This window comes from Periplaneta americana, chromosome 2 (genome assembly GCF_040183065.1).
Source record: "Periplaneta americana isolate PAMFEO1 chromosome 2, P.americana_PAMFEO1_priV1, whole genome shotgun sequence".
Lineage (NCBI taxonomy): Eukaryota > Metazoa > Arthropoda > Insecta > Blattodea > Blattidae > Periplaneta > Periplaneta americana.
This window is the reverse complement of record NC_091118.1, coordinates 72,589,338-72,611,045: the sequence shown is the minus strand read 5'-3', so window position 1 is coordinate 72,611,045 and position 21,708 is coordinate 72,589,338. Positions and strand designations below refer to the sequence as shown.

Sequence of the window (21,708 nt, the reverse complement as noted above, 5' to 3'; positions counted from 1 at the left end):
CTTCGACCTAGCAACCATTTCTGTTATCGAATCTTTGCGATTAGGCAGTCTAGTGATACGCTGACGTCGAATAGCTCACGTGCAGTAGCGATGCTGGTCCCACACAATAACTAGTCTCTTGTAATTTCTCTGCAGTGACGATGGTAGCAGTAATAATAATAAAGAATTCCCAGTCATCGTCCGTTGCTAGGCACCTGGTGACGTCGCAGGGGTCAAGTTCATCAATCTGACACCGGGAGAGGCTACCGGGCCATAAATCACGTGACAGCGACCACAGAGACACCTGGTGTGGCTTCAATTAGTTACGTTTTAACAGAGATTCGGATCTGGTCACCATGTTTACTACACAGACGTTGCCATGGAGACGGGAAGTCATTGGCGAGGCCGAACAACAAACTGGAGAGGAAAGGAAATTAAACAGTGTAAATCACATGGAAAGAATGGCTCTGTTTCCACGACAACCACAGCTAGTTGCCTGACGGTTGGATGTTTCGCAGTGTGTGTATACCTAGGTACAATCACAGTCTAGTATATACAGTCACGAAGCTCAGTACGTATGGAAAATGCATCCATAGAAAGTTGCTAACCACTAGGATCGCTACTATCGCCTCATCACAGACAATGCGAAATAGTACCTGCACAGTCTATTGTTTCTGGTACTCTCACAACTCAAGCTTCGTGACTGTATATACTAGACTGTGGTACAATTTCAGCTATTATTTTGTGACGTCAATGACCAGCAAGTCGGCTTTCTGTACTGTATACCCGCGTTCAGATACCGTGGGGATCTACTAGGATTCGGATAAGAAATGGTGTTATTGGTAGAAGTATTATAAAGAAATACTGTTTATCTATTTATCGCTTCGTATCAAAATTGTGACTATCACCAGTATAGGAACCGAAAAACTACTTTCTCAGAATATCAACTTCGGAGAATCTTTTGGAAAGAGTTCTACGAGCAAGTAACCACGGGAATCCCTGCAGTTGGTTTCGATAAATAAAAAATTCTTGCGTTATACCACAGAAGTAAGAAATGACATGTTACTAGAAAAGAGGTGAGCGAAGAAGATTAGTATAAACGGAATATAGACTATCATTACAGAATAAGAAAAAACGGTAAAGAGCTTAAAAAGATATAAAACAGAATACAGTGCAATATGGTCTACTATGAAAATACTAGAGTATAACGGAACGGAACAACACGAGATAGACTCAAATGGGATACGAGAACAATAAAAAAGAATGTAATAACTTAGAATGGAATTCAGTAAAATAGAATGGAACGGAGTGTAATAGAACAGAAAGAGATAGAATAAAACAGAATGAATTTGAATATACAGTCAGTAAAAAATGTCTACCAACCTACCAATTTATTCTCTTTTACATTATAACATATACAAAAGTAAAACAAAAACATGCTGTTCCGTTTCTATAGATTATCCTGATTTATACTAACGGAATGCCGACCACACCACCTCATTCTAGTGCCGAGGTCATGGAAAGCATGGGGCTCTACCTCCATGCCCCCCAAGTGCCTTCATGGCATGTTACGGGGATACCTTTACCTTATTATCAGGGAAAGGGATTTGGAGTATTATAAAGAATGGTGAAACGTAGTATAGATATTCGTAGCTCAGTGACTGTCAAGCGAGCTGCGTCACGGCGCATGGAAGAGTACAGTCCACTTCATACAAACTTACACGCAACGTCTGTAAATATATTTCAGAATAAACAAATGGAATAGTTTAATGACACATAGTGACCTACATACATAATCTGCATTTCTTTTTGAACTACATGTGCTTTTCTTCGCAACGCACAAGACACCAATAAACAACATTACAAATATACATAATTAAATATGAACCTCTGCATCTTCGCGTGTCAGTGGACATATTGATGTTGATAGACAGTTGTCTTCTGTATGGAACTCGCCTCTGAATATGTAGATCCAAACGAAATGGCATTTTCAATTAATGCTATGCCTTGTTATGCCTTTTTATAATAAATTGTAAACATTATTTTCAAATTTTCAAAATACAACTTTGTTCTGTTGCAAGGAAGGAAATTTTGTAACATGGAAAAGCTCCGCTCTCCATCTGCAGAGACAAATAGAGAGTACTTGTAACAAGATACGTCAATTAAATTCACATGTTGAATGACGTCATTGGGAAACGTCTTTGTTAGTACATCTGAAATCCGACTAAGAATATCGTATCCATCATTTTTAATCAAAACTTTGTTCATTTTTTCACCAACACGTTTTCCTATTTCACCTTCTACTGCACTCAGTTTATTTACAATAGTCCTCATAATATTTATTTGCTCAACTAGTTCTACTCCTGACTTTCCTAATTGAATAATAGCATCCGGTAAATATCCAAAATTTGACTTAATATCTGTGACTTCTTTCTCGATTGTTTCATCATTTAGCAGTTCCTGGCGTATTTGAATCGCAGCAGCGTCATCGGTATCGAAAGACTGGACCACTTTCTTCACAGATTGGAGGTGACGTGCGTAATAATTGCAAGCTTCTAACCATGACCCACATCTCGTAGGAACTGGACATGGGGGAAGCGACAATACAGTATTGAAAGACTATATTTGTAAAACGTCCAGATCATGTATCAAAATTCAGGAAACAATTCCCTAAATTGTTAGTTGGTTTCACTTTCGGCATTGTACCTGCACTTCACTACTCTGAACTGCAAACCTGCACGTTGACGTTCTTATGCGACAACTGTCCCGTTCACCTGTTGTTGACGTGTAGAGACCTGCGAGTATGTCATGGAGGGGAGGACTTGGTATAAAGGGTTGTAAACAAATGACTGTGTAGATGCCAATACTAGCTTTTACTACTCCAAATTCCGTTCCCTACTTATTATATACAGTAGGCCTAGTTTGAAAAATAAACAAACAAACTTGTAAATTACATTAAATGAAACTGACAACCAAAAACATAATAAAACAAAAGTCTCAGTACTCTACAGTTTATATGCATCCAAATCACCAACCACTCTTAATTCTGTGATCAGATCGACCTCCTTTTGTTTTTATTGCATCCCTCATGCCTTTAGGCGCTGTTTTTACCAGTTATCTTATTTTCTCTGGCTCAATGTTGTCCCATTCTTCTAGAATTTTTCCCTCAATTGTTGCTTGCTTCTTATCTTGTGTTTTTTCAGTCTTCGTTCCATTTCATCTCATAAATGTTCTATGGGGATCATGTCGGGGGATTAGGGAGGAGTATAGAGCTGTTTTTTGTATTATACAATAACCAGAACTTTACATTTGAGGCAGTGTGTTTAGAGTCATTGTCTTGATGAAAGATAAATGTCTCACTGATGTTGAGTTTTTCAAGATTGTTGTGTAGGTTTTCCCTCAGGATATTCAAATATTGTATCCAGTACATAGTCCCGTCCACAAAAACCATATTTCCCAAATCTGCAGCACTCATGCAGCCCCAAACAAAAGCACTACCTCCTCCATGTTTTACAGTAGGGCACAAATTCTTGCTCTGTAATTGTTCACTTGGCTTTCTACATACCATTGTCCTACCGAAGATTATGACTGAATTCCAGAAGTCCTGCGGTTTGTTAACATGCTCCTTTGCGAAAGCCAATCTCTTCTGCTTGTTGACGTTGCTCACATAGGGTTTCTTTCGGGTAACTCAGCCATGGTAACTTTCGTCTTTTATGACATTTCTTATACGCTGAGATACCACCTTTACCCCATAATCTTCTTTAACGATAGCCGTCAATCTCTGTGCAATTATCTTTGGATTTTCTCTGACGGATCTCAATACTGCCCGTTTATTGTTGGATTCCAGCTTCTTGGATCGTTTTGATCGACTTCTACTAACCAGTTATTTTGTGTTATTGTACCTTTCAAACACATAATGTACAGAAGAGGTCTTTTTGCATTTTCTCCTATTTTTTTTATCGACTGTTCCTCCTTTCTCAACTTAACAATTAACCCTCTAATTGGTATTGGTATTTCCATTGTACTCACAAGTTTTGCTGCGTCTTACCTTACTACAGTCACAGGCAACTCTATACTGACTCTGTAGCTTTCTGAACAACAACAAACACAAGTATTCTTGGACTAGTACTGTCCGTACGGAGACTTTATGTACTCTCCTTTAGTTCTGATTTGTGTTGTGTCGTGTACAGATGTAACTGCGCTGTTTTCTGTAGGTATTAACCGTAAACAGAGTATATTTTACGTAATAATAAAATATATTTTTTTGCTATATATTTAATCAGATTTCTTCACAAATGTTTATATGTGAGCCTGGTGTACGGAGACATCTTTTACTGACTGTATAATAGTGAGGTGGAACAGAATAGAATTCAGTGTAGTAAAAATGAAGTAAAATAGCGTCGAGTGAAATGAAATAAGGAAAACGATGAGATAGAATAGAACCGAATAGAGTGAACTAGAACAGGTTTGAGTGGACTAGAGCAGAATGGGGTAGAATAGAACAAAATGAATTTGAACATAAAAGAATGGAGTGGAATAGGACAGAATGGAGTAGAATACAACAGAATGGAGTGAAATAGAACAGAATTCAGTGAAAAAAACAGAATGAGGTGAAGTAAATAGGATGGAGTGAAATAGAGAAGAATGGTCTGGAATATAGAATCATGTAGTGGAATAGGACAGAATAAGGTGGAATAGAATTGAATGGAGTGGAATAGAACAGAATGCAATGCAATAGAACAGGACGGAGTTGAATAGAACAGAATGGAGTGGAATATAAAATAATGTAATAAAATAGGACAGAATGGGGTGGAATAGAACTGCATGGAGTGAAATAGAGCAGGATTGAGTGGAATAGAGCAGGATGGAGTTGAATAGAACTGAATGAAGTGGATTAGAAAAGAATGGACTGAAATATAAAATAATGTAATAGAATAGGACAGAATGGGGTGGAATAGAACTGAATGGAGTGAAGTAGATAGAATGGAGTGGAATAAAAATCATCCGGAATATAAAATAATGTAATAGAATATGAGAGAATGGGGTAGAATAGAACTGAATGGAGTTAAGTAAATAGAATGGAGTGGAATAAAAATGTTCCGGAATGTAAAATAATGTAATAGAATATGAGAGAATGGGGTGGAATAGAACTGAATGGAGTGAAGTAGGTAGAATGGAGTGGAATAAAAATGATCCGAAGTATGAAATAATGTAACAGAATATGAGAGAATGGGGTGGAATAGAACTGAATTGAGTGAAGTAGATAGAATGGAGTGGAATAAAAAATGATCCGGAATATAAAATAATGTAATAAAATAGGACAGAATGGGGTGGAATAAAACTGAATGGAGTGAAGTAGATAGAATGGAGTGGAATAAAAAATAATCCGGAATATGAAATAATGTAACAGAATATGAGAGAATGAGGTGGAATAGAACTGAATGGAGTGAAGTAGATAGAATGGAGTGGAATAAAAAATGATCCGGAATATAAAATAATGTAATAGAATATGACAGAATGGGATGGAATAGAACTGAATGGATTTGAATATAAAATAATTTAAGGAATAGGACAGAAGGGGGTGGAATAGTACTGAATGGGTTGGAATATAAAATAATGAAAAGAATAGGACAGAAGGGGTGGAATAGAACTGAATGAATTGTGTGGGTGGTGTCGTTGTTGAGTTCCCACGTTGGACGCCATTTGAGGGTGAGTGGTTATTGTGACCACACGTTGGGCGCCATTTGAGGGTGGGTGCGTCTCGATGTTGCGTGAGATTCACTCAGGGTAGCCGAGGTACTGTTGTGGTATAGGGTGATGTCGGGAATAATACCAAGCCGGCTACTTAAATAAAATGCAGCGTAAACTTCAAAACTATAAGTTTATTGTCGTATCCACTTGGTAAACCCTAGAATATGTATTTCCGGCTGAGTATATAATTCAATCGTTGGTCGCCTTTTGTATCGACTCTATGGCGGCTCTGAATAAGCTCCATCCGATACTACAAATTCAATACTCTGTCCAGTACACTATGACACGAAGCGAAATAGTAGTCCTGTCGACACCGAACGAAGTAGTTATTCTGCCCTGTATGTAGGGCCGCCGACACGATGTAAAGTTGTTTTGATGATCTCCGCTCCGAAGCGGAATAGTAGTCGTCCTCTCCGCTCCCCGTCACCCTTATTTATAAAAACCTATCCTACGCTAAAACTAACTATCCTATTGGTTAAAAACTACGTCACTAACTGGCCTAAAATCTATTCCCTATTGGTCCAAAGTGACCTCATAAGCTGGACCAAGATCTCTTCTTATTGGGCGCGAAATATGTCATCTCTAAATTTAAACTTTGGATTTCCCATAACATCTAATTAGTTTGTATATCTCACAAGAATACCCGTTCTTTGGAAAACCCAAGCTTGGCAGTATCTTTCCCACGGGTCCAGTCTAACTTTAGGGCTTTATGCTTCATCGAGTCTCTATACGAAACCCCGCTCAAGGTGGCCCTAAATCTGTCCGATGCTGACAAGTGTCGAAACACCTGTGTGGGGAAGCTAATTCTAACGAAGTCGCCAGAACATCCCCGCGAATACATGTAATAGAAATATGGAGATATCACTTCGCTAATAAATCGGTCTCTCCCTCTCCTAATTACTGCTTCAAATGCCCATCTACATAACCGTTGGAAATTCCCGAAAGAGTTTCCAATGTTATGAGATGTCCCCGCTTTCTGCCTATAACTAGCCTCATAGTTCCCCCACGCGATCAACCGGTAACACATTATTTACAATACAGTGAGATTACAATGTCACTACAAACAATTACAATAAATATTACATATATCTTCACAAGCCTTTCTATGTACACAACTCTCACACAATAAGCACAACAATGTACAATTTATATCCACATTTACATATGTACAATACCATTCATTCACATATTTACATTTATTTATTAATTGATCAATTACACACTCTGCGTGCTTGGTTGTACCAGCCGCCCTGTACAGGTTCACCTAGCTGTACGCGTGAGACTAACCATCCTACTCTTTCTCATTCCTGCCTCCTTGCCTCTCCTGTTTGAAAGGCCGCAAGAGTTGCTTGTGGTACCTTCCAACAGGTTTACTTTTTCCCCTTTCTACCAATTCGAAAGTATGGTCTCCGTATTTACTTTTAATTTCGTAGGGCCCCTTGTACAGTAGCTCCATGCGTGAGTAACGTCCTCTAAGGGCGGAAGATAACTTCACGTCCCTTAGCAATACCAAATCGCCGGGTGTGGGCTCCCATTTGTGGCGATATCTTTTAACTTTACCGAGTCTATACTCAGCCTTTTTCCTGATTCGGTCGAAAGCTAGTTTACACAGTAGTTCCGCACTAGGAGGCTCACCCTCCTGTATTGCCTGCGGCAAACTCTTTATCATAGGATCGGGATCGATCCCTAACATAAGTTTGATCGGAGCTATTCCGGTCGTTGGATTGATAGAGTGGTTCATGACTCTCTCAATCACCTCACATTGCCTAAACCAGTCCTTATGGTTTCGGTGACACAGAATACGGAGGTACAATGATATATCCCTAAGCGCTCTTTCGCAGGGATTACCGCTGGGAAAGTATGCGGAGCAATTGTATAGTTTCACGCCCGCATCTTCCAGCCTTTTGCAAAACACTTTCGATTTATGTACCGACACATTGTCACTGAGCACCGCTGTTACCGGACCGTAAGTCGGTATGTAATCTCTAACCAGCTTGTCAGCACACAATTTACTAGAGATATTTCTTAAAGGGTAAATCTTTACAAATTTTGTGAAGACATCGTACGTAACAAATATGTACCTGTGTCCGAAGGACGATGTGGGCATTGGACCGTGTTCGTCCACTGCTACAAGTTCATTCTTTTTACCCCTGATAATGACTTGTGGTACATTGTCATACCTTACATTTAGAGGTTTCGCCCTCTGGCAGACCTCGCAACGAGATATTACCCTTCTAACCTTCTTTGACAGTTGCTTAATATAAAATGATTCTGACATAGTTAAAATGATCCTATCACTCCCAGAGTGACACATAGATAGGTGAAAGTTATTTATAAGTTCATTCTCCATACTCGCAGGTATGTATATCTTCCACTTCTGGATATCCCTACCATGCAATTTATACAAGATACCAGAGCGCAATCCATACACTTCATCTTTCACCTGTGAGATTTCTCTAGCTTTGTCCATTAAGGCCCTTATCGTGGAATCCTCCTGCTGCAAATCTGCAATTTTCCGAAATTTTCCCGTCAGAGCTCCATTCCTCGTGGAATCAATTTTCATCACGGCAATTTCGTACGCGGGGGCGGTGATAGTTTCCGGTAGCCCCGATTTGGAATTCAAACGAGAGAGACAATCACCAAAGATATTGTCTGCCCCCGGAATATGTCTGATCGTCACATCATGAGCCAAAATTTCGTGCACATATCTAGATATTCTAGAGTTCGTCAATTTGCATCTACTCAGAAACGCTAGGCTTACATGGTCAGTAAATATGATTATCTGCCTATTAAAGATATACTGACGGAACTTCTGTAGTGCGAAGTACACAGCAGAAATCTCTAGTTCCGTGATTGATGCGTTGCTTTCGGTACGCGACAGTCCCCTAGAAGCTGTGGCAATCACATGTCGCTTATTATCTTCATCCGTCTGACATAGAATTGCTCCATATCCATATGAAGACGCATCCGTATAAATCTGAAAAGGTAGGCTGTCGTTAGGCCTTTCCAACAGAATTGAGTCGGCAAAAAGCAGTTTCGTTCGATCGAATGCTTCCTGCTCTGCCGACCCCCACCTGAAGGGTGTATCCTTCTTCAATAATGCTCTGAGTGGGGCTACATGCTTAGCATAATTGACGAGAAACCGATTCTGGTATTGTAGGATACCTAGATATCTACGAACCTGTTTCCGGTTCCGCGGCGGCGGGATCCTCGAAATGCTCTGAATTCTCTCTTGGTCCGGTCTAATTCCGTCAGACGAAATTACGTAACCCAGGAAAACTGTCTCAGCTTTAAAAAATGCTGTTTTCCCCAGCTTGACTGTCATACCAGCCTCTCTCAATTTAGTAAGTACAAAATCAATATCCCTCATATGCCTATCCACATTATTGCCATATATAAGAAAATCGTCAATGTACTGTGCCAGAAAACCTTTCGTCGAATCACCAAAAATTATGTCAAGTGCCCTTAGTAGCGCAGATCCAGAACTCGCGATGCCGAATGGGCATCGGGTATACTGATAAACTTTCCCGTTATGTAGGAACGCTGTGAATTTTCTCGAGTCCTCGTCCAGCGGAATCTGCCAATACGAACTGGTCAAGTCTAAACTAGTGAATATAGAACAGTCACTGATACGGCCTAACAAAGTGTCCACTGACTCCGTCCTGAAATTATCTTTAACTGAAAACGAGTTAACGTGTCGGGCATCGATCGTTACTCTTAAGCTTCCATTGGGCTTCCTAACCCAGCACAATGCATTTACGTAAGGCGAGTCCGATACTTCTATAACTCCGTCTTTTAACATATCATTTATGACTTCGTCTGCCTGATCCCTTAAAGATAGGGGGATGGGTCTACATTTATGCCGAAATTCCTCCATTCCTACCACCTTAATTTTGTGTGTATACACTCTACACAGACCCGGCGCGTCTGAAAAGACATTTAAATGGCTACCTACAACATCCATTAAGCGTTTTCTTTCACTCTCACTCAGGCCGTGTGCCTGGTTAACTTTATCTCTTACTATTTCGAAAATATCTGTCCTCCTATTGTTAGACGCGACTACCTGCCTAAGATCGCCCGGCGAACTCTCATTACAATATCTGGCCCTACCGCTAATGAGATTACGTCCTATTTGTCTCGCCTGGACTAATTCGTCGATACACAACTCGCATTCTCCGCAGTCTACTTGACACACTCCCCTAGTTACCTCGTTACCTTCCCACGGATTAACCTCTATAATTACATTCTTACAAATTTTGAGGTGCTCTACAAAAAATAACTCTTCCTGTAATTCAATCTCTCCTGCGGTTCTTTCATCTACCTCAGCTCGAGCGTTATTGCTACTGAATGGGACATGGCCTACACTGTCGTTACCTGCCGTAACCCCTATTCTGTTTTCCCTGAAATCTAATAGCGCGTGCCATTCATAGAAGCTTTCTACTCCAATAATGATGTCGGTAGTCAACATTTGTATAACAAGAAAAATAGCATTTAATTTCACGTCTCCGCACTCTAACTCGAACCACATTTGATATTTTACCTTTTCCTTTTTCTTGCTTAGGGCGCCTGCACAGTACAGTGAACATATCGGTAACGTTTGCAGTTTTATTCCTGAATCCCTAACCTTTTGAAAAAATTCCAAGCTGCATACATTATTTGTGGAGCCCGAGTCCAACAACACACAACACTTTATCCCAAATATTTTAGCATCTATATAAGGCAATACATAAGTCCCATTATTTTCTAACTCTGGGTTAGTAATCTCGCTCTGTCTCTTCACGCTTACCGCGTTGGTGGATTCTTTTGACAGTGGCTTACTGCACTTAGCTACAGAAATCTCCGAACCCTTGAGACTTCTGTCTAGCAGTTTCCCGAGTGCGACGCAGTCGGTTCCACTGCTATCTCGTCTCTATTTCTACTATTTATAGGCTCCCGGCCCATACTCATTCTGACCGGACTTTGCTGACGTCCGTTCATGTCTCTATTCCTGCTTTGTCCCACGTTACACTGTGTAGGTGGCCTATTGCACCCTTGTGAGGCCATTTCTTGTAGGACGCCTCGCCTATCTCTCTCCTGCTCCTGTCTCCTCCAATCACCTCGATTTTGCGGTCCCCTGCTAAAATTAGGCTGCCAGAATCCCTGTCTGTAATTTCTGTTCCTAAGCCAGTGTGGTTGGGTTCTAAGCCTATTATTTCCATTTTCTTGTCTTCCCGTGTACCATCGTATGTGGTTAACCCTACGCACGGGACCAACACCTCCTCGATCGTTCCTCATCCTGTTATGACTACTCTGGTTATTCCTACTATTATTGTAAGGACCCCCAAAGGGCGGGTCAATCCTTCTCTCCCTGTAGGGACTTTTCCCTCCGTTATGGCCATTATGGTACCGACTATGTGCATTGTTGGGGCTCCTGTCACCACCCCAGTTACTCTGATTTTGGGCTCCTGTCCTTGGGGATGAAAAGGCCGTACTTGCCCCCTTCCCCGCTTTCTGGTCGGTGGGGCTTGAACCCTTTCCTTTGCCATGTTCATAATCTGCCTGTCCACTACATTCATAGTGCGTAGCGTCCGAACCATCCAGCGCAGTCAATAAATCTATTGTTTCCCCGAAGTCTCGGGGCCCTGCTACGATCAGATTATATCTTATGTTCTCGGGATACTGCGAAATCACAGTTTGGATCAGCTCTGAATCCGGTATTGGCGGATTGAGGCTTTTCCCTTTCTTAACAATTTCAAGAAAATAATCTATCATAGAGACGCCTCTTCCCGCGTCAAACCTGCTCTGATTAATTTCCTTCCTAATTCTTTGTTGTTGTCTTTGTCCCCAGTATCTCTCCGAAAATTTTTCTCTGAATTCCTCATAAGTGACATTATCCCCTAGGGCCACTAGCGCCCAGTTGAGTGGTCGGCTCTTTAGGCTCTTTCGTACGACAGTCATTTTTAAGTCATCCGGCACCCCTCTTACTCTAAAGTACGTTTCTAGCTCACTTATGTACTTATGTGGGTTTGAAAATTCAACCTCATCAAAAATAGGGTAACCAATCTCATTCAAAATGTGAGTGGGGTACTGGGGACGGCCTAAATATGCCTTGTCGTTTACATTTATCAACTCACTACGCACATCATCCCGTGAGGTCTGACATTCCTCACCAACACTATTGTTAACATGTCTTACATTTATGTTGCTACCTGATGCCGGGCTCTCACTTGTGCCCTCTTGTCTAGAAACTGCACGGTCCGAGCTGCTATGTCCGCTTAAATTTGCGGGACTACCCCCATTTAGTACGTCGTTTATTGAGTTTAGTTTACTTCTTAATTCTTCCAAACATTCGTTATCCGCCCTTTCTTTATTCTTTATGGCTCGCTTGAGACCGTCCACTTCCTGATCCATCTCACCTATTTTCTCTTCCACCGAATTCTGAATTTCCCGAACCTTTTCCACTATCGTTTCCTCAACCGCTGATTTTAGATCGCTATTCTCTCTAGTAGCGCTATCTCTAACTCTAACTTCTAAATCCTTCATACTTTCTGACATCCTATCCATAGCTATCTTCAATTGGTTCTCCATTCCGATCCCATTCTCGGCTAATTTCCCCTCTAGCTTCTCTATTTTGTCCTCCATCTTGTTTCCTCTCTCCGCTAATTTTGCAATATGATCTCTAATCTCTCTCGAACTTTCCCCCAATCTATTTTCCATTTGTTTTATTTGTTCTCTACTTTCCCTTGAATTGTTGTCTAATTTATTTTCCATTTGCTTTATTTGCTCTTTACTTTCCCTTGAGTTATTTTCCATGAATTGTCTCATCTGCTCCCATAACTGTTCTAGCGTCATTTCCCCTTTGCCACTGTCTCTACTCTGTTGCTTTTCCACCGTTCGCTCTCCCTCTATTTCTTGTCCTGCGTTATTCTCGACCTCCTCCCTAATTTCCATAATTTCCTCGTCCTTCCTCTGCTCCATGGTTCCCTTGTTTCTATTTCCTCGTCTTTCTCGTATTTTCCTAACTACCTTACTCCTATGGCTACGTAGTATCATCTATATGCTACTCTGTCATCTATCCGACGCTAGCTTTCCCACTAATAATCTAACTAGGCCTGTATTTGCCCTCTGCTCACTTCCAACAAATTACGCAATACACTTATTTCACTCTTTCCCCCAAAATATCACACAAAAAAAAATACATATATATATACACCCGAAATATCACACCAGAAATTGAAACATATACACTTTATAATTATTCCCCCAAAATATCATATACATATATACACATTTATACGTCTTCTATTCATACTTGCCACAGCCTCTCCGAGTCGCCTTCTCTGGTGGTCCCCGTGTTGTCTTCTCTAGTGTTGTCGTGATGTCGCGATGGCTTGGTTCTGTTCCCGCCTTCCAGCGTCGTTCCTCGGCTATGCAGGGCTGAACTGCTCCGTCCGGTCCTCCTCGTTGTTTGGTGCTGTGTTCGCACCCGGGGCCGGTCACTGGAACAGCTGTCTTCCTTCGAGCCCCACGTTGGAAAGCGCCATTTGTGGGTGGATGTCGTTATTGAGTTCCCACGTTGGACGCCATTTGAGGGTGAGTGGTTATTGTGACCACACGTTGGGCGCCATTTGAGGGTGGGTGCGTCTCGATGTTGCGTGAGATTCACTCAGGGTAGCCGAGGTACTGTTGTGGTATAGGGTGATGTCGGGAATAATACCAAGCCGGCTACTTAAATAAAAGGCAGCGTAAACTTCAAAACTATAAGTTTATTGTCGTATCCACTTGGTAAACCCTAGAATATGTATTTCCGGCTGAGTATATAATTCAATCGTTGGTCGCCTTTTGTATCGACTCTATGGCGGCTCTGAATAAGCTCCATCCGATACTACAAATTCAATACTCTGTCCAGTACACTATGACACGAAGCGAAATAGTAGTCCTGTCGACACCGAACGAAGTAGTTATTCTGCCCTGTATGTAGGGCCGCCGACACGATGTAAATTTGTTTTGATGATCTCCGCTCCGAAGCGGAATAGTAGTCGTCCTCTCCGCTCCCCGTCACCCTTATTTATAAAAACCTATCCTACGCTAAAACTAACTATCCTATTGGTTAAAAACTACGTCACTAACTGGCCTAAAATCTATTCCCTATTGGTCCAAAGTGACCTCATAAGCTGGACCAAGATCTCTTCTTATTGGGCGCGAAATATGTCATCTCTAAATTTAAACTTTGGATTTCCCATAACATCTAATTAGTTTGTATATCTCACAAGAATACCCGTTCTTTGGAAAACCCAAGCTTGGCAGTATCTTTCCCACGGGTCCAGTCTAACTTTAGGGCTTTATGCTTCATCGAGTCTCTATACGAAACCCCGCTCAAGGTGGCCCTAAATCTGTCCGATGCTGACAAGTGTCGAAACACCTGTGTGGGGAAGCTAATTCTAACGAAGTCGCCAGAACATCCCCGCGAATACATGTAATAGAAATATGGAGATATCACTTCGCTAATAAATCGGTCTCTCCCTCTCCTAATTACTGCTTCAATTGGAATATAAAATAATGTAATATAATATGACAGAATGGGGTGCAATAGAACTGAATGAATTGGAATATAAAATAATAATAGAATATGACAGAATGGGGTGGAATAGAACTGAATGGATTTGAATGGAACTGAATAGATTGGAATAGAACTGATTGGGGTGAAATAGAACTGAATGGAATTAAATAGAACATAACGGAGTGGGATATAACGTAATGGAGTGGAATATAACAGAATGGAATGAAAAAGAACAGACTGGAGTTGAAAAGAACAGAATGAAATGGAAGAGAACACAATGGAATGGATTAGAATAGGTTGGAGTGCATTAGAACAGAACGGAGTGGAATAGAACAGAATGTAGTTAAGCAGAACCGAGTAGAGTTGAATAAAACAGAGATGAGTGGAGGAGAACAGAATTGAGTGAAATTACGCAAAATGGAACAGAATGGAGTAGATAAGATTACAACAGAGTAGCAGTGAAAAAATTAGAGGAGAACAGATTAGAATGTTATATAACGAATTACAATGGAACAAAGACAACAGAGTGGAGCAGAATGGGACATGTTATTCCTCTTAATCGACGGAAAGTATACTATTCAAAGACAATGAAATTATTAAATGGGATGCTAAGGGAAATTCGAAGTAACAGTGGCTAGTAAAACTGAAGTGTTCAGAGAAAACCTACATCTATAGCCACTCTATTTACAAGAAACTTTATAAGCATTATATCTCTTACGGTGGTAAGTCATCAGTTCTGTTCTAATTGGAGGAAATCATGTGCTATAGACCGGTGTTGCATGTGAGGTAGAATTGATCGATGGTTCTGTTGCAGGAGGTGAACTCCGACCTTACCTCATAGAGAGTTGAAGAGGACTCACTTTCTCGTCCGGCCGCCGTCTATACGTTCATCAATCCACCTGAAAAATAAGAAGAACAACATAAAAACTCGTGTATTGCGAAACCGACCGCCGGGTTTCGAAATTCTTTCCATTACTTACACGGCTCTGGCAATGGGCTACATTTTTCTTTCTGCAGACTAAAGTAGGGTCGAATAGTTTTGACGATGGCGTCATAGTACACTGTAGAGCAACCGCATAAAGTCGTAAGCATTCGTAACACGTGACTGAAGTTATACGATAATAAATTAACAGTCCATAATCTTACAGCTGAATCAGGAGTACAGATTTCTTATTCAGGCATAATTCTGGTAGACTTACAAAATTTATAAATGGTATCATAAGGATAGCATACTTCTTTTTATATATTTCACGAATGGAATATTATTTTAATTAGTCCATCACGCTAAAATTATTTTTCCGCTTATACTTGATTTCATTAAATTGAGAAGTTCCCTGGAATAACAACTTAACATACGTTACGTCTTTTTTCCGTCTCCATATATTTAACATATCTCCTTCCTGACAAAATATCATTTCCTTCCAACAGACACAGCGCCTTCTAGAAACATCTGAATGTGGTTCTGCGCAATGCTTTTATACCCGATATGTTTGAGGCTCTGTATCTCAAATTCACTATTTTGTAGTTATAGCACAGTCTAGTATCTACAGTCACGAAGCTCAATACGTAGGGAATATGCATCCAGAGGTAGTTGCTAACCACTAGGATCTCTCCTATCGCCTCATCACAGACAATGTGAAATAGTACCGGCGCAGTCTATTGTTTCTAGTACCCTCAACAACTCAAGCTTCGTGACTGTATATATTATACTGTGATTATAGGTCATTCGTTATAACCAGAGCTAGGAAGTTGGTACGGAAACTGTTAAGTTGTGTGAGCTTGGACTGTATCTCTACCGAATGAAAAAATAGTAGCCCAGCTCTCAATGTCAATGAACCAGAACGACAAACATGTACAGCAGGGTGGTAACCAAACTTATGCTCCTGTTGTCCATGGCCTTAGAACAAGAAAATACTAACCGAATAATAAAAATAAACAATAACTTGTAATTATAAACTTCATAACTCCCAATCTAAAATAATTTACCCACACATACAAAAATAACATACAAAGCATACAAATTATGATTCTAGCCTCATTATAACAAATAACAATGAACATTTTCATTTAATCAAATGTAATACTACTTATATGTTCACAAAAAAAAAACAATATTTATATTCCGAAAATATTACTCTAACAGTAAATATAAAGGCCTTGGTCTATTTCGAACTTTTAATATTCATTACAGGACTTCACTGAGTAAAGGCTGATCCACAATAAAGCGGGAACGGAAACGACAACAAGAACGAGAACGAGAACGAAAATGTTGTTGAAATAAATGTATTTAAATGTGAGCATTCACAATTAACTTTCACGTTCCCGTTCCCTGGCTCTGGCAATCTTCTCGTTAATTGTGAATGCTCACATTTAAATACAGTAAGCACATTTATTTCAACAATATTTCCGTTCTCGTTCTCGTTTCCGTTCCTGGTTTATTGTGAACCAGCCTTAACGCCTGTTAGATTTATTCATATAGAACTTGAAATTTGAACGATTCAATAATACATTTCTAATCAAGCCTTCTGCATGTACATCAAGTCGTACAGCAGCAACCCATTAATTTCTTCCCTGGGTACCACAACCCTGCTTTAGATATACACAAAAGACCTAAGAGCGTACTCAACCCTCTAGCTTGGAACGACAACGTACAAGACGCAAATCAAATTGAATACTAAACAACCACATGACTCGGCAGACAGACATAAGTATATTACTGCATTAATAATGTTATTTCTCTGTTTCAGGGTCATCACGTTATTGGCTGCATAGATGTATTGTAGGCTACATGTTTTATTGTAAACTAGCCGTACCCGTGCGCTCCGCTGCACCCGTTAGAAATAAATATAAAGTAATTACATAATTAAAATAGGACATTTGATCCAGGGAATATTCGTGTTTGATAGAAGGATAAATCGTTTAATATGTTACTTAATTTAAATTATATTTAAATAATTAAAATGCGATCATTTTAGTCCAGAGAGCACTCATTTGGTGCAATGACAATTCCTTTAACATGTTTCTTAATTTTTATTACATGCATCCATAGTTCAATGAACATTGACATCATTTACATTTAATGTGTATACTTTATTTTACTTCTTACATGTTTCCATTGAATTATGGTAATAACTTAATTTTAACTCTTGTTTTCTACGTATTCAGTAAATGGCGCTTGGCCCACTATGGTTCTGAACCCTTCAAATAACTGAAATAAATTATATTATATTATATTATATTATATTATATTATATTATATTATATTATATTATATTATATAAAAAGTGTGTTGATAACGGATTTACCCCGATAAGTAAGTATTCAATTTGTTATGGGGGCTCTTGAATCTCAGGAGGAACAAATTTTATTTTACAACAGGGCAACATAATCTGCTTGGCTCATTACCCAAATTTTTTGCATTGCATTTAATGCATATGTATTTTATGTATTTTAACTCGATTCAATTGAGCATAGTTAAAATTTGGATTATAAAATAATGAAATGCTAAGCTAACATATTATTACTGCATACTAAATCAATACACTCTCGTTGTTCGTTAATTCTCTGAGATAAACATTATTTTAAGAAATACAGGAAACGAATACACAGAATAGCCCATCAAGTTTTCTGTGCATAAGAAGCTATTTTAATCTTACCTGTCCTCAATTCACTCACAAGTTACTGTAATAACATTATAACATTATGTCCATACAGAGAAACTACACTTTCCAATGGTGAAATAATAATTAATTATACAAATCGGTTAATTTAGCTTCCGATATTGCTTCATACAAACACAGAAACATTTTCTGTAGGCTATGATTCATAGCTTTCGATTGTTGACCAAGGCCCCTTATAGACGAAGTCATTTGTTTTTTATTTCATTATACGGCCTTAGATGGCAGTTATTTTAATTTTAAAACTCATTTATCTCATTAAATATCAGTCCTATCAAAATTTTGTATAGAATAAAACTTATCGGAAATGTTTTTAAAGAAATGTTTGTTATGTAACATTTTTCATAAAAATCAATAATAAGCGAGATATTTCGATTTATTTAATTCAGGCCGCCTTATAACCCCCCTTTTAAATGTATTTTGAATGCCATATAGCCTATAATCTAAGTTACAACGAACTTAATTTATATTCCAATTTTCATCGAAATCCGTTCAGCCATTATCGCGTGAAAAGGTAACAAACATATAGACAGACAGACAGACAGACAGACATATATACAAACAAACAAAAATTTCAAAAAAGCGATTTTCGGTTTCAGGGTGGTTAATTATATATGTTAGGACCAATTACTTTTGGAAAATCGAAATTTACCAGAAAAATTTCGGCTACAGATTTATTATTAGTATAGATAATTTTTATGGATTTTTAATGTGTTTGTATTTCAAATTATGATTAAAAGCCAACATTCCACCTCAATACATACATATCATAATGAAGACAATTGGCCTGTCGTCAGCACGACACCTCATCCTGCTCAAGGTTTTTCCGTGGTTTCCCTTGAGTAAAAAGACTAATGTCGGGATGAGCCCTAAAAGAAATGGGCCACGGACCTCTTCCCTTCCCCCACCCTTTCTATTCTACTGTCACAAAGAAATAGTTAATTTCTTAGATAATGCTATAATATAATAGGGGAAAATAAATATACTGTAAGTTCACAGGACTAACGGCTTCGAAACTGAGTACCGATTCTAATGAAGTGCACAGGTAGCAATATAACATGGGGGCATGAGATAGTTATTCTGCCCGCCATAATAAATTCACTTCAATTAAATTCCCCAATGTAAAAAAAAATCTAACTACATGGGAGGCAGTCCTTCAACAAATTAATAGTTGTCAACTTTTGATGAGATCAGATAATCAACATATTCCCAACACAAGAGATTTAGAGAGCGTAATGAAAGCTAACCTCGGAAAGTTACCTCTGGATAACAATTTGATCTCCCCAGACACCATTAAGAACAAAAGAGGTCTAACGGACTCAAGGAAACCCAGGAAAACTTTGCGCTCTTAAGAATTTAATAAATGGTGTCAGCTTATATCAAGATTTCACTCCCGCAAACAGCTGGGTCAGACATCTTACGGGCCTTTCTAGCTCCGAGTGGAGAGATGCGCTGAAGATGACCGGTAATGTTGCTTCTGTACGAGCTGTTCCAGGCAGAACTCAAAACAATAACCAGTATAGGCGATGCCACAGCGAGGTTGAAACTTTGGCTCATATCTTGGGTTTATGCCCATTTGGCGAAAATCTTCATAACAGCAGGCATCACAAGACCAGGTCTGTAATCGCAACATGCCTTAAATCCAATGGCTACACTACCTATGAAGAAGTCCATAGAATAGCGGATACTGGAAGTCATCGGCGTACTGATACAACATTTAAACCTGGAGAACAAAAGGTTATATTCTGGATCCGACCATCAGATTCGAGACGCATCAGAATCAACCCGAGGAGGTCTATCTAGAGAAAAGGACTATTTTTGAACCAACTATCCCTTATTACATAACATTTGTTCATATTATAGTTGTAATCCCCTGGTAGAGGGGCAGAGAAGGCCTGACGGCCTTCTGTCTACCAGGTTAAATAAATAAATAAATAAATAAATAAATAAATTAATAATAATAATAATAATAAAATCATATAAACTCAGGGATATAGAAGTCATCGGATTAATGATGGGCCATAACAAAAAAATACGTCTCATTCTGAACAACAACAACAACAATTAAGAAAGTTTCTATGATAGCATACATACATACATAAATACATACATATATAGTGTTCTGCCTAAGAGCAGGTCTTTCACTGCAAACCCAGCTTTCTCCAATCTTTCCCTATTTTCTTCCTTCCTCTTTATCTCCGCATATGATCCACATATCTTAATTTCGTCTATCATCTGATATCTTCTTCTGCCCCGAACTCTTCTCCCGTTCATCATTCTTTCCAGTGCATCTTTCAATAGACAGTTTATTCTTAGCCAGTGACCCAACCAATTCCTTTTTCTCTTCCTCATCAGTTTCAGCATAATTTTTTCTTCACCTACTCTTTCCAACATAGCTTCATTTCTTATTCTGTCTTCCATTTCCATTCCTCTCCATATCCACATTTCAAATGCTTCTAGTCATATTTCTTCAATTCGTCGTAATATCCATGTTTCGGCTCCATACAATACTGCACACCACACAAAGCATTTCACTAGTCTCTTCCTTAGTTATTTTTCCAGAGGTCCGCAGAAGACCCTTCTTTTTCTATTAAAAGCTTCCTTTGCCATTGCTATACTCTTTTTGACTTCCTGGCAGCAGTTCATGTTACTACTTATAGTGCACCCCAAGTATTTGAAGCTATCCACTTGCTCTACTGCTTCATTAAGTATTCGTACGTTTATCTTTATTTTCTCTTCCGACAGCCATGGTCTTTGTCTTGTTTGTGTTTTTCTTCATCCCATACTGTTCACAGCTGTCATTTATCTCCACTAGCATATTCCTTAGTATCGTCTCCTCTTCTGCTAACAATGTCATAATATCATCAGCAAATCTTATGCACCTTATCTTCTTCTTCCTCCTATCACCCCTCCCATGTTCTGAAAACAGTTCTTCACTAAATCCTGCAAGTAGATGTTGAATAGGATAGGTGATAAAGGCATCCTTGTCATACTTCTCTTCCTATTTCACTTTCTTCTGACATTTCTTCTCCTATCCTGATTTTGACTCGTTTCATATAAAGATTACTGAACAACTTCCTCTCTTTCCAATGCACACCTATTTCCAGGATTCCCATCAGTTTGTGATGACAACAATAAGAAAACAAATTAATTAAGAGGACCACGAACCAATAATGTGCTATGCGAAGTTATGGATTGTAAGATGCAGAAAAAAGTGGCGTAAAATCATGTTAGACTTAATAATCGTTGATGCTGGTTAATGTTTCAGCATTTATTCACACACAAGTTAACGAGCTCAACAATATAGTGTCCACAAACCGTCGAATCTTCCTTAGTTATGAATATGGGTCATTAGGTCTACAAATGCACGAAATTACAGTTAACACGAGATCAAGTGAAGTGTGCCCTTCAGGGGGCCAGATTAGCCCCCCGCGGGGCCGCAAAGCGTATGCACCCCACAGAGACGCTTCCAAGTTTCTGTCTGAACACAGTTAACAATTTATCCAACAGATGGCAGTCTAACGGGACGTTATTCTTACATCATTTATATTTTTCGCAAATAAGCTCTCAAATTGGGGTGAATGTGATGTGTCTGTCATGCGGTAGGAATTGAGATTACGGAGAATGGTTGCGAGTTTTGAGTGGTAGAAGATATTATGCGAAAAAATTAAGTTTGTTAGTTCATTATTTCAAATTTTTAAATAATTAAATTAAATGTTGTTTAGGTAACTATCTTATAGATCATCATCACCGTCATCATCA

At 39.2% G+C, this 21,708-nt stretch overlaps 1 long non-coding RNA gene across 1 annotated transcript in view; it reads right to left on the bottom strand.

Moving 5' to 3' along the window:
• The window catches only part of LOC138695281 (uncharacterized), an 833,114-nt gene that overhangs the window by 450,376 nt on the left and 361,030 nt on the right, over positions 1 to 21,708 (bottom strand). Inside the window, exon 2 of the long non-coding RNA XR_011331112.1 lies at positions 15,104 to 15,168. This is a non-coding gene — a long non-coding RNA (uncharacterized lncRNA). The remainder of the gene's footprint in view (positions 1 to 15,103; positions 15,169 to 21,708) is intronic.